At 44.3% G+C, this 11,043-nt stretch overlaps 1 protein-coding gene across 6 annotated transcripts in view; it reads right to left on the reverse strand.

Moving 5' to 3' along the window:
• ZBTB38 (zinc finger and BTB domain containing 38) overlaps positions 1-10,717 on the reverse strand; it is a 94,891-nt gene extending 84,174 nt beyond the window's left edge. For 2 of the 6 annotated variants that reach the window (XM_019806003.2, XM_034661899.1), the window contains exons 1-2: positions 10,192-10,539; positions 8,958-9,032 (exon numbers count right to left, since the gene is read on the reverse strand). The gene's annotated coding sequence lies outside the window, so the exon portion shown is untranslated. Of the gene's footprint in view, positions 1-8,957; positions 9,033-10,191 lie in introns of all 6 variants that reach the window. The other 4 variants (XM_019806001.2, XM_019806002.2, XR_004625990.1 and 1 more) reach the window with 3 other exon arrangements.
• Between the last annotated feature and the right edge of the window lie 326 nt (positions 10,718-11,043).

Raw genomic sequence — 11,043 nt, forward strand, 5'->3', positions numbered from 1 at the left:
GTGATCGGCCCCATATGCTCAGCTTCCATCTTCGGTGATGCTGGAGACCCCTCCTTAAAGCCAGGGAGTAAATAATGCTAGAATTTCATTAAGATGAGGTCCTCAAGGTAGTGAGCACAGAGGAGCCCCCTGACCTAAATGCCCATGGCCTTGTGCAATTCCATACTGCAAACCCAGGCAGCTCACCATAAGTTTAATTTCACAACCGTCCTTTCCACAGCCCAATCTGGCAAAAAGGTGCTCAACAGAGGCGTAAATGCTTCAAAGGGAAGGCAGCCATCTCCTGCTGTAGCATTCAGCTGTGGCACAAGCCTCGGGAGAGCAGTGTGGCTGTAAGCAAGCCCTCAGCCGAATGAGATTGAAAGGGGGCAAGGAAGGGTTAATTTCCTTCCATTAGAGGAGGGGCCGTTTGGAGAAGGTGAAGAGAATAATCTGTATGAAGAGCAGAGAAGACAAAGAGCCATTCCAGAAAAGAAATCACTGTGCAGGAGCAAGAAGGATGATTTGTCCTAGATTTTCACCGTGAGACCATTTCTTAGATCTCTGAGTCTTTACCTCGCTTTGAAGTTACAAGTCTCAGGGAGGGGAAAGGGGGCACATTCACACTCAGTGCTGGAATACTTGAGCTTTGATTCCATCTGAGATGGGCTGTCTCTGAAAAGCAGAGGTCGAGGCCGTAGAAGCCTACTCATAAATTAGAAAGTGGCAAAATAAACAATAGGAGATCCTCATAAAAGAGAGGCCAGCCACTGAATCCCCCTTTCTTGGGGTAGGGAACACCCCCCCCTTTCTTTAAACTTAAAAAAAAAGCTTTTAGAAGTTGCTTTTAATGACATTTTTGGAAATAGTTTAAGAGTCACAAAAAGTTGCAAAACTAGGACAGTAACTATATAAGTTTACCCAGCTTCTCCCAATGAGAATATCTTACATAGTGTAGCACCTTGTCTAAAGCAAGAAACTGAAATTGGTGTAATATTAATTCAGGTGGGGACCTTATTTGGGTTTCACCAGTTTTTACCTGCTCTGTGTGTGTGTGTGTGTGTGTGTGTGTGTAGTTCTATGATATCTTATTACGTGTATAGATTGGAGTAGCCATCATCACAACCATCACAACCATCACCACAAAGAAATCCCATGCTAACCCTCTTAGAGTCACACCTTCCTCCAGCACTAACCTCTGGCACTGATCTATTCTCAATCACTATAATTTTGTCTCTTTGAGAATGTTATAAATGGAATCATACAGTATGTAACCCCTTGAGATTGGCTTTCTTTCACCCAGCATAATGCCCTTAGATCCATTCCAGTTGTATGGAAAGTGTGTGCCTTTCTATTGCTGAATAGAATTCCATGGTACGGACGTACCACAGTTTTGTTATACATTCTACCCTTGAGGGATGTCTGGCTGGTTTCCTGGTTTAAGCTATTAGAAATAAAACTGCTATGAATATTGATATATGGCCTTTTGTGTGAGCGTAAGTTTTCATTTCTCTTGTGTAAACAGCCAGGAGTGGGACTGTATGGTAAATGTATGTTTAACTTCATAAAAACTGTCAAACTCTTTTCCAGAGTGGCTGCACCATTAATGTTTCCACCAGCAATGCATAAGCAATCCAATTTCTCCACATCCTTGCCAGCATATGGGAACATCAGCATTTGTCATTTTAGCCATTCTGATAGATGTGTAGGGATTCCTTTTGCTGGTCCAGTCAAGATGGCAGTCAAGTGGTGGGGGGGGGGGCTTCAGAGCTTGGGTGGGGTGGCTTCAGATATCTCTCACTGTTCCAGCTTTCCTAATACTTGTCTACACAGCAGTTTGAGCTGTCTGGCATTTCAGTGATGGAAAATGGGGCTTTTAATACTGGGTGAGTCTTCAGATTTGTCCAGTTGCTCCTGACTGCAATAGTGGTACATCACCATCTGGGGATGCTGGGCTTCTTTGAGGCAGTACATCTTGGCCCAACAGGCAGACTTGGTACCAGTGTCACTCTCCCAGGAGGTAATATGAAAGCCATGATAAGACAGCCATGGAGCAGAGACAGAATGTGTCTGGGCCAGGGTTGTCCAGCAGCTTTGGCCAGAGACTGTGTGAATGCTTTTTATTCCTAAAGTTAGCTACTCATTAGCAAGATGTGTGGGGAGTGGACACGGAGTCAGCATAGACAGGGAAGAATGGGATCACCAGTGGCACCTTGTCAGATCACAGGCCCCACTGAACTCTTTCTGCCCTTGGACTTCCTACTCTGTTTATCATCTAAGATTCACTGGCAGCATGTGGACACCTTGTCTGGATGTCACAGAATCCAACATCTACCTCCTGGGGGTTAGACTGGAGGCACTGCTGTCACCACCACATGAATCTTCTTGGCCCAGGAATCCAGGTCTTGTCAGTAATTAGAACTCTAAGTATCAGGAGGTGCCTCGGCCAAGGAAGTTGTAAAGGATGCCAGGGAGATGGGCTTTGCATAGAGCCAACATCAAAGCGATGACTTGAACTGTTCCAGCCATGTCTGGGAGGTCACCCTCCATCTGTTGTACTCCTGATTGAAGGGACGTTGTGGACTTCCCCAGAATCCATACTCATCCTGACCCTGGCTCTCTGAGTTTGGACCAGAAGGCCAAAAATCAGGAGAGCAGTGATCCTATGTGAGAACAGCTAAGAGATAATGAAGACTCTGCACAGATGCAGTGAAGCTTGGTGATCACAGGCAAATTCCCTGCCACCTAAGCACGTATAAGGGGTACAGCAGAGGTGCTCCTTCCAGTTCTGGCTCTTGCCCTTCACCTGGTGCAGTCATAGGAGAAAGATGTGGGCTTGAGCATGGAGGAAACTAAATGACGATTTATAGAACCTGAACCTGAACATGAACTAGGGACTATCAGGAGCTGAACAGTTTGTGAAGGCTGAATTTGAAAGCAAATGATATGAGGGAGGCCCTCCAGAAAGTTGGGGTGGTAGTATGAGGAAGGGCAGCCATATGCCATCAGGTGAAGTCTAATTGGCTTGAGCAGAGTTATGCAGACAAGATGGATGGTCATACGTCCTCTTAGAAGGTGATAAAAGAAAATTAAATTTGGTGGTTGTTTGTTTACTATATTCTCTGTTGTAACAGAATTTTCCCAATTTCAGGGGCCTCTTCTCTGATCCATTGCCCCTCCTTTGGCCAGGTGCTTCTATTTACCTGCTGTCAGAAGGCAGCCCAGTGCTCAGCACCTCTCAGATTTAAAGAGGCAGGTGCAGCTAGGGGCAGGTACCTTCCCAGCCTATGAAGTTATGTAATGGGACCCCATCCTTGAGGCTGAATCATGCAGCTCCCCTCTAGCTCTGGCTTTGTCTTTTTTTCAGCTCATGCCTGCCTTGACCTAAATCTGATCACAATATGAGTTTCTGCTCTCTTGCCTTCTGACTCGGGACCCCATCTCCTACTCTGCTCTTGTGCATGGATCTTTGTGGCTGCCCCATGTCCTCCTCAGTCCAGCTTCCATGTTACAGCTTCAGGGCTTAGGGCACACAGTGGTCTGGTTTAATTAGGCAACCAAGGTGGGCACGTGGGCCCATCATGGGTTCTGGGCTGCCCATGCATATCCTGAGATATGGCCCTGCTTATGAGAAGGCAGATAAAGTTTTCTGGCTGAGGCAGAGTCTCACCTGAGGAGTCTGTCTTCTCATTGGTGCCTTGTCTCAGCTACCCCAAGGGTGGGGGGATCTCGGCCCTTTGTCTACCCAAGTTCCAGTCTTACTTCTGCCACTAAATCTCTGGGTAACCACCTGGAAGTAAATGACCCATTCTGGGTCTCAGTTACCTTACATTTACAGTAAGTTTTCCTGATTCCCTAGCTGACAATCTTTCAACTATACCATGCCACAATTAAGGAAAAAATTTAAAACTCAGAGGCCAAAAAAGAGCCTTTAAGTTAAATTCTGGTTTAGATATACTATCTCAGGGTTCCCTGTTTGCTGAAATGAATGTTTATGGAATTGAATGCAGTATAACAACAGTTATCAGGCTTTAATGTGCAAAAGGATTAGGAGGGTATATTAAAAAGTATATTCTTAGGCTCCCTCCTCAGAGCTTCTGATGCCACTGGGGCCTAGGAGCATGTGTTTTAATATGAGAACCTGAACGGGACTTAGGTTTTGAAATAGACACTGGTGTCTTTCTGGAGGCTAAGTTACCAATGTGCGTCAGGAACTTTAAAAACAGGTCATTTGACCTACCGACTCAATTCTAGGAATTCTCCCTAAGATGTTCACAAGGATTTATCTACAAGAATGTTTACAGATTGATAACAGCAGAACACTGCAGGCAATCAAAATGCTCATCAAAAAAAAAAAAAAAGAATGGATAAAGTAAGACATATCAGTGCAATGGAAACACAGCTATTAAAAATCAAATTTTCATAGGCCATTTAGTGACTTGGAAAAAACGTTTACAACATAATTGTAAGTGGGGTGAAAAAAAAGCATATAAAATACCATGTCAAATAATTTATATATATATATGAAAAATTGGAAAGAAGTGCATCAAAATGTTAATACAGAATTGTTGCTTAGTTGTTAGATTATTGGAGACTGTTGTTTTCTCCCTGACATTTTTCTGTATTTTCCAGATTTTGTATAGTAGCTAGTTATGACACTTCATATTTGAGAAACAATGATAAATATTTTAAAAGAAACAAAAAGGAATTTGCCTCATGTAGAGTGAACATGGAGGGAAGAGAGGTGTCTTAGGAGTCCAGGCCAGTTGTAGCCTGGCTGCTGTAGTATGATTCAGACTCAGTCTGGTGCCTGGGGTGAATTTTAAGCTACATTCTCTTTTGTCAAGTACCTTGGTATAGCTGATGCCAAGGAATCGGGGTCAATGAGAAAGTCCTTTCACTAGATATTACTTCCCTACTACGTTCAAAGATAACAGACTACAGGATCTGGGGCACAGAGGGGAGCTCACAGTTTAAATAACGCCTTCTTTACTGCTCTTGGGTTGAACTCATGCTTGTTGACTCTGTGTATAAGCCCCATAACACCAAGCAGACGACTGCACTCAGGATTAGGGGCTTTTGGACAGGCAATGGACTCCATTCTCATTTGGGAGACACTACCCACGCACAATGCTTCTGTGGAGTGGTTTCAAAGCCTCCTTTGGCCAATGCACTGGGAGCCCCCTAGAACGCCAGGAAACACTCTTTTCACTTTTGGTTTTCCATCCTCTCACAGAGATTTCAGTGACACCCCCCACCAGGTCAAAACCTCTCTCAGAATAAGATTAGAAGCCTCTCAGTTAGGCATCTGGCCTACAGTCAGACCTTTCCAAATGACCTTCAAAAAGTTTACACCACATGCTGTGCTAGTTAGGGAGTGGTACTAAGGATCGCAGATGAAAGTCAATTTAGAAAGACAAAAAAAAAAAAAAAAAAATGAGGGCCCCTGGGGGGCTCAGTTGTTAAGGTCTGCCTTCTCAGAGCCTGATTCTGGGATCCTGGAATCCAGCTCCCGCATCAGGCCCCCTGCTCCACTGGGAGCACTGGGAGCCTGCTTCTTCCTCCGCCACCCCCCCTGCTTGTGTTCCCTCTCTCACTGGCTATCTCTCTCTCTGTCAAATAAATAAATAAAATCTTTAAAAAAAAAAATAGAAAGACAAAAAAAAAATAATGAGGGCACCTGGGTGGCTCAGTCAGTTAGGCAGCTGCCTTCAGCTAGGGTCATGATCCCAGAGTCCTGGGATGGGGCCCTGAGTTAGGTTCCCTGGAGTCAGGCTCCTTGCTTGGCAGGGAGCCTGCTTCTCCCTCTCCCCTGCTTGTGCTCTCCCCTACTTGTGCTCTCTCTCTTTCTCTCAAATAAATAAATAAATAAAATCTTTTAAAAAAAAGAGACAAAAAATTTAAAATGATGAGACCTACAATATTAATAACACTATCAAAAGCTAAAACACCAATGCTGACCATAATTACAATTATTTTCATCAATACCTTGACTTGCCATACATTGTCCTAAGTTGCCCAAACCATTTCACATATATTGCTTTATTTATCCTGACAGAATCTCAGTTTTACATCCTTTAAAAATACCATTTTGGAGGCGGGAGGAAGCTTTCAAGTTCTGATGAAAAGCAGAGGCTTCTTGAGTTAAAAACAAAACCGTGAAGTTTTCAAGTGTGGTGTTTTCCAACTTCATTCTTGACAAGAAATCGGGGGATTTCAGCAAGAGAAATTACAAAGCCCTATTACCATGAATTCTTAGCTTTGGTGAATATGACGTGGCCTTATTGCAAAACCCTCTAAAGGGAGTAAAAGAACATTCATAAATGCTGACCCAGAGTAAGAAGGGGGCTTGCACTTCTGTGCTATGAAAACAATAAAACCTCTGGAATTAAAAATAACCAACAGGTCTAGGCACTACCTATGTCAGCCTGCTGTGCTCGGTTCATGTCTGCACATCACAGATCAACAGGTCCAAGCTAAGCTCTTCAGGTGATCTAAGCTCCAAAAAGACTGTGGTGCCCCAAATTTTAACTATACCCCTTGCATGGAATTAAAATTTTTTTAAATAATAAAATACAAGATTAAAGTTAAGGAAGCTCAAGAATAGTCAAATTTTTCCCATAATGTCTACTTCGACACTACTGAAAATGTTGAAGGTCAAAATATTTACAAAGCGTATACTTGTTACCCCTGCCTTATGGGTGTGCCTGTGAGGTCACCCAGCATGCTGTACCAATGCTGTGGAGGAATGGTGCTGACAGTATGGAAATTCTGATTTGGCGATTCCACATCCCTCCATTCCATGTTATCAACGTAGCTAGACATCAGAAATCAGGAGGTTGACCCAGCCCACCGCCTCCACACACATACTCATATGTCAATTCCTACATACTTAGCGCTTCATGGAGTCATTATCACATGCAGTTGAAATTAACAAACTGTGACCACCAAGTCTCCCAAGTGAATGGACCCCAACACCTTTCCTCCTCGACTGTGGCCTTTGGCCTTGCCCTTAGTCCCGTTAGACTGGGACTTTGGGCAACAGATTGTCCCCACTTGGCTCTAGCTTTTGAAAACTAGCACTTGTTGTCAACTTATTCCTTTGGCTGTACCCTCCTAAGCAGACTCTGCATTCCGCCATTCAACTTGGTTCTCTCTTTAGCTTCCTCTACAAGCTCACCGTTCCCTAGACACTTCCAGGACCAACCAAGGCACAGCCAATGAACTGTTAAAGATTAAAGCATTTTTGTAACCAATCAACTTATTCTGTTCCACTGTTCCTTAGACCATTCCTGATGTGAGGGCCCTGGGCAGAGGAAAGGCAGCAGTAATAGGAGACTAGGCCAGGCACCAGGCTCCGAGAGGCTATGTCAAATTGGCCAGTAGCAGGCCTTCCCACACAATGGACAATGTGTGTTCTCCAGGGTATGGGTGTGGGTGCCAGAAATGTCAAGTCCAGGGGCAAAATTCAATCAGAAACCAGCATGTCTGGCCAGATATTGACAACAAGACTAGAGAACTAGCTCAGACAAAGACTGTAGTCCATTTTTAGTATACGTGCTGCTGAAGCAAACACATGTAGTCCATTTTTATTGGAGGTCTTTATGATGCCTTAGGGGCATCATAAGGCACCCACCATATGGTTTCTGATATTTACCAGCAGGGGAATTCTGCACTAAGACCAACAATGGCAAAAAGGCTACATAAAATGTAAAATTAGTTCAGAGTTCTCCAAACAGGGATTATGGCCTTACCACTCGTTATTTCAGTATACGTTTTGAAACTTTTCCTGAGAAGAAAAAGCTAAAATTATGTATCAAATCCTTAAGATTGCACTATTCTCTCCAGCCTCAACCTTTTAAATCTACTTTTAAATGTTTATCTAATAATTTGGTTTAAGATCCCATCTTAGTCAGGGATTCCACCTCCCCACCAATGGACACAAGATTAAAAAATGTGCCAAGATCTGGAGTAGATCAGGCAGGGTAGCTTCCAAAAGTACCCAGGAGCAGACAGAACCATGAACTAAAGAAACCATGAGCTCTGCAATAGGCTTGGGGCTTAAAGTTGGAGGGACAGAATTCTGTTCGATAATTCCAACTAGCAGGATTAGACCCAAAACCAAGAAACAAAGCCAAAATGGTCGTAGACCAAGAGGATCCTGGAGGGGAAAATAAGGGGAAGAATGTCTTTCCTCGTATACTAGCCACTGGCAGCATGGTAGTGCTCATATAAAGGCTCAGGGTTGGAAAGAACAGAAGTATCTTGAAAAATCTCACTCACTGCTCCTTGCCAATATGGCCAAATGTTATTTAAGAAAGTTGGTCAGGGAATACTAAATATCTGATAATTTTTTGCTTCTCCCATGGCTTCATTCTGCCCTCTTATCCTTGAGATCTCTAAATTCTTTATCATGCTGTGCCAGAGAGGACTACCTCATACCGAGAAACTCTCCAGAGCCATCATTGGGAAGTGGCTGCCTCCCCAGGGACTACATTTCCCAGACCCCTTTGCAGTTAGACATGGTCATGTGACTGAGTTTTAGTCAAGCGAACGTGAATAGAAGCGTTGTACATCCCTTCCAGGCATGGCCTGTAAAAACCTTCCATGTGCACTTTTTCACACTCTTTTTCTCTTCCACTGGGGAGTGGAGACACTCCAGGTGACCTTAAAAACCGCACATCACAGAAGGTGGAGCCTCTCTCCATTTGTAGCTCTGAATGAACGTGTTAACAGTTGCCCTACTACACCCTGTTACATGAGCAAGAAATAAACTCGTATTGTGTTTGAGCCATTATACATTTTTCAGTCCATTACAGCAATTAGCTTATACTAACTCTTACATGTCCTTTTGGATACAGCTGTTTTTCTTGTGTGCGGAAGTTCCTATGCCTTCTCCCCTTTCCTTAAATTTTACTATAAACCAAGGGAATAGAATTAATAAATTTAAGCAGCCATTAGGGGCAAATGACACTCACCAAATTAGTGGTCACAGCATTCAGATCTTAAAGTCAGAAGAGCAGAAATATAGCAAAGTCTCACTTCAAGACAACCTGATATATTAAAATAGAACAAAAAATAAATGTAAGATGTACAAAGCAAATATATTAGAGTTACAAAACAAATATATGGTTACGTTCTAAAGGTGGTTGTCAGATTACGATGGAATTTGCCACTGTTTTCCAGTAAATGACAAACTTCCCTATTGCCTTTAAAATGAGTTTTTTTTTTAATACATCCCCCTCCAATCATTATAAAATAGAATTTATAAAGCACAATTCTACTCGGCTAAATAAGCTATACAAAGACTAGGTGCTGACTCAGGGGATGACACTGGAGGCTAGGAACACTAGGTATGACTCTGCCTATGGGCTCTGCAGTTCTTACGTACACATTTAAACTTTGCTCTCAGGAACTTAACTTTCTTGGTTAGGAACTTTCAGAGCTTGTAAAATTATAGGCTATGCACAGACTTAAGTTTTTTAGGTGATGTTAAAACAGACATTATAGATACATTGTATCTGTCTTTGTGTTTAATATTATTCCAGATGCAATGGCACAAGTCGGAATTAAAATAAGGTCTCTATAAACACGGTGATGAAACAATGGAGGTGCGCGACCAGAACAATCTGAGGCAACCAGAAACACGCTCTGGAAAGGCGGGTTGTGGATGTTTTCTTACCAGAGCTGCCATCTTTTACCAGGTTAAGTGCAAAAATACTTTTTGACGGCATAGGGCACATATTTGCCTAGAACAGGGTTTCTTTTTGTGTCTGATTACTCGGTTTAAGATCCAGGAAGCAAACAGTTCAGAACTCTGAACAAACATTCTGGCAGTCCAAAACAGAGCACTAGGGCGGGAGGAGGACGAGGAGACAAAACAAGAGAGTTGACCAGGGAAGGGATGACTTGGGCCATTTTCCCAGGGTTTCAACATATACATACGTGTACATACACACACACACACACACACACACACACACACACACATATTTTTTTTTTTTTGAGAGGAAATGCACTCTTGTCTGGTCCTGTGAGAAGAGAGAGATCAGATAAAATCCCTTTGGTGCTGTCTTTGGAAAGTCTCCCAAATGCATCCCCACTCCCTCCCGCTGGGCTGGGGCCTGCCAAGCCACAGGTGTCAGGAAACAAGATGGCGCCCCACAGTGTAGGGCACTGAGTGAGGGGGGCCAGGGGTGGGCCTTCACTTACTCGGAGACGCTGGCTCCTCTGAAACCCAGACGCTGCCAACTCCCTGGGCTCAGGAGTTATAACCGCTTTCTTGCTCTGGGTTCTTCACTTCTTGTTGAGATCAGCTCCACATATTTTTCTGATGATGTCACCCATTCTGACTTCCTACATTTTGAAAGTTGATCTATAAGCAAAACCTTCCATGAGGCTAAAAAAAGAAAAAAGAAGAAGAAAAGAAAGGTGTGCTGTGGGGAGATGGAGAGGAGGAGGAGAGAGGCAGTTGCCTCCTTATTTTGAGATTTGCTGCAGCTGCGAGTGCCACTCCCCAGCCAGTTTCCTGGCTGCAGAGGGAGGCCAGTGGCCGGGCGTGGGTGACGTCAGGGCCAGGCCTGAGTCATCGCCAGCGGCCTGGCTGCCCTGCCACTAGGAAGGGGACAAAAGGAACCTTTGATGTCCAGAGGCCCTCCTCTCAGCACACTCGCCTGTACGGAGCAGCAAGCCAGGAGAACATTCCTGCTGTCTCCCCACCCCCAGTCGCCCTTCCTACTTCCGGAACAGTCCCAGGCAGATTCAGCAAGGCCTCCCCAAGGGACGTCACCCTCCTGCATGGCAGAGGCCTGGCCGCTCTCTGTCAAAGAGAGAAGCAGAAGAGGGTGTTTCTCTGGGGATTTCTCACCTCTCCCTGGCATCCCCCTTTTTCCTTCTGCTGCCTTAAGCAGGGAATAGAGGTGGTATTAAAAGTCATGTGGAAAGGTAGAAGGTGCTCTCGTCACATTCCTGGGGCAGTGCCCAGCGGTCAGTGCCTTTGTGCAACGGCCCTAGGCCTCAACTCCTTGCTCTCTGGGTGCCAGTGTGAGCTTGCACCTCCTGGAT

The sequence above is a fragment of the Ailuropoda melanoleuca genome, chromosome 6, assembly GCF_002007445.2.
Source record: "Ailuropoda melanoleuca isolate Jingjing chromosome 6, ASM200744v2, whole genome shotgun sequence".
NCBI classification, from domain to species: domain Eukaryota; kingdom Metazoa; phylum Chordata; class Mammalia; order Carnivora; family Ursidae; genus Ailuropoda; species Ailuropoda melanoleuca.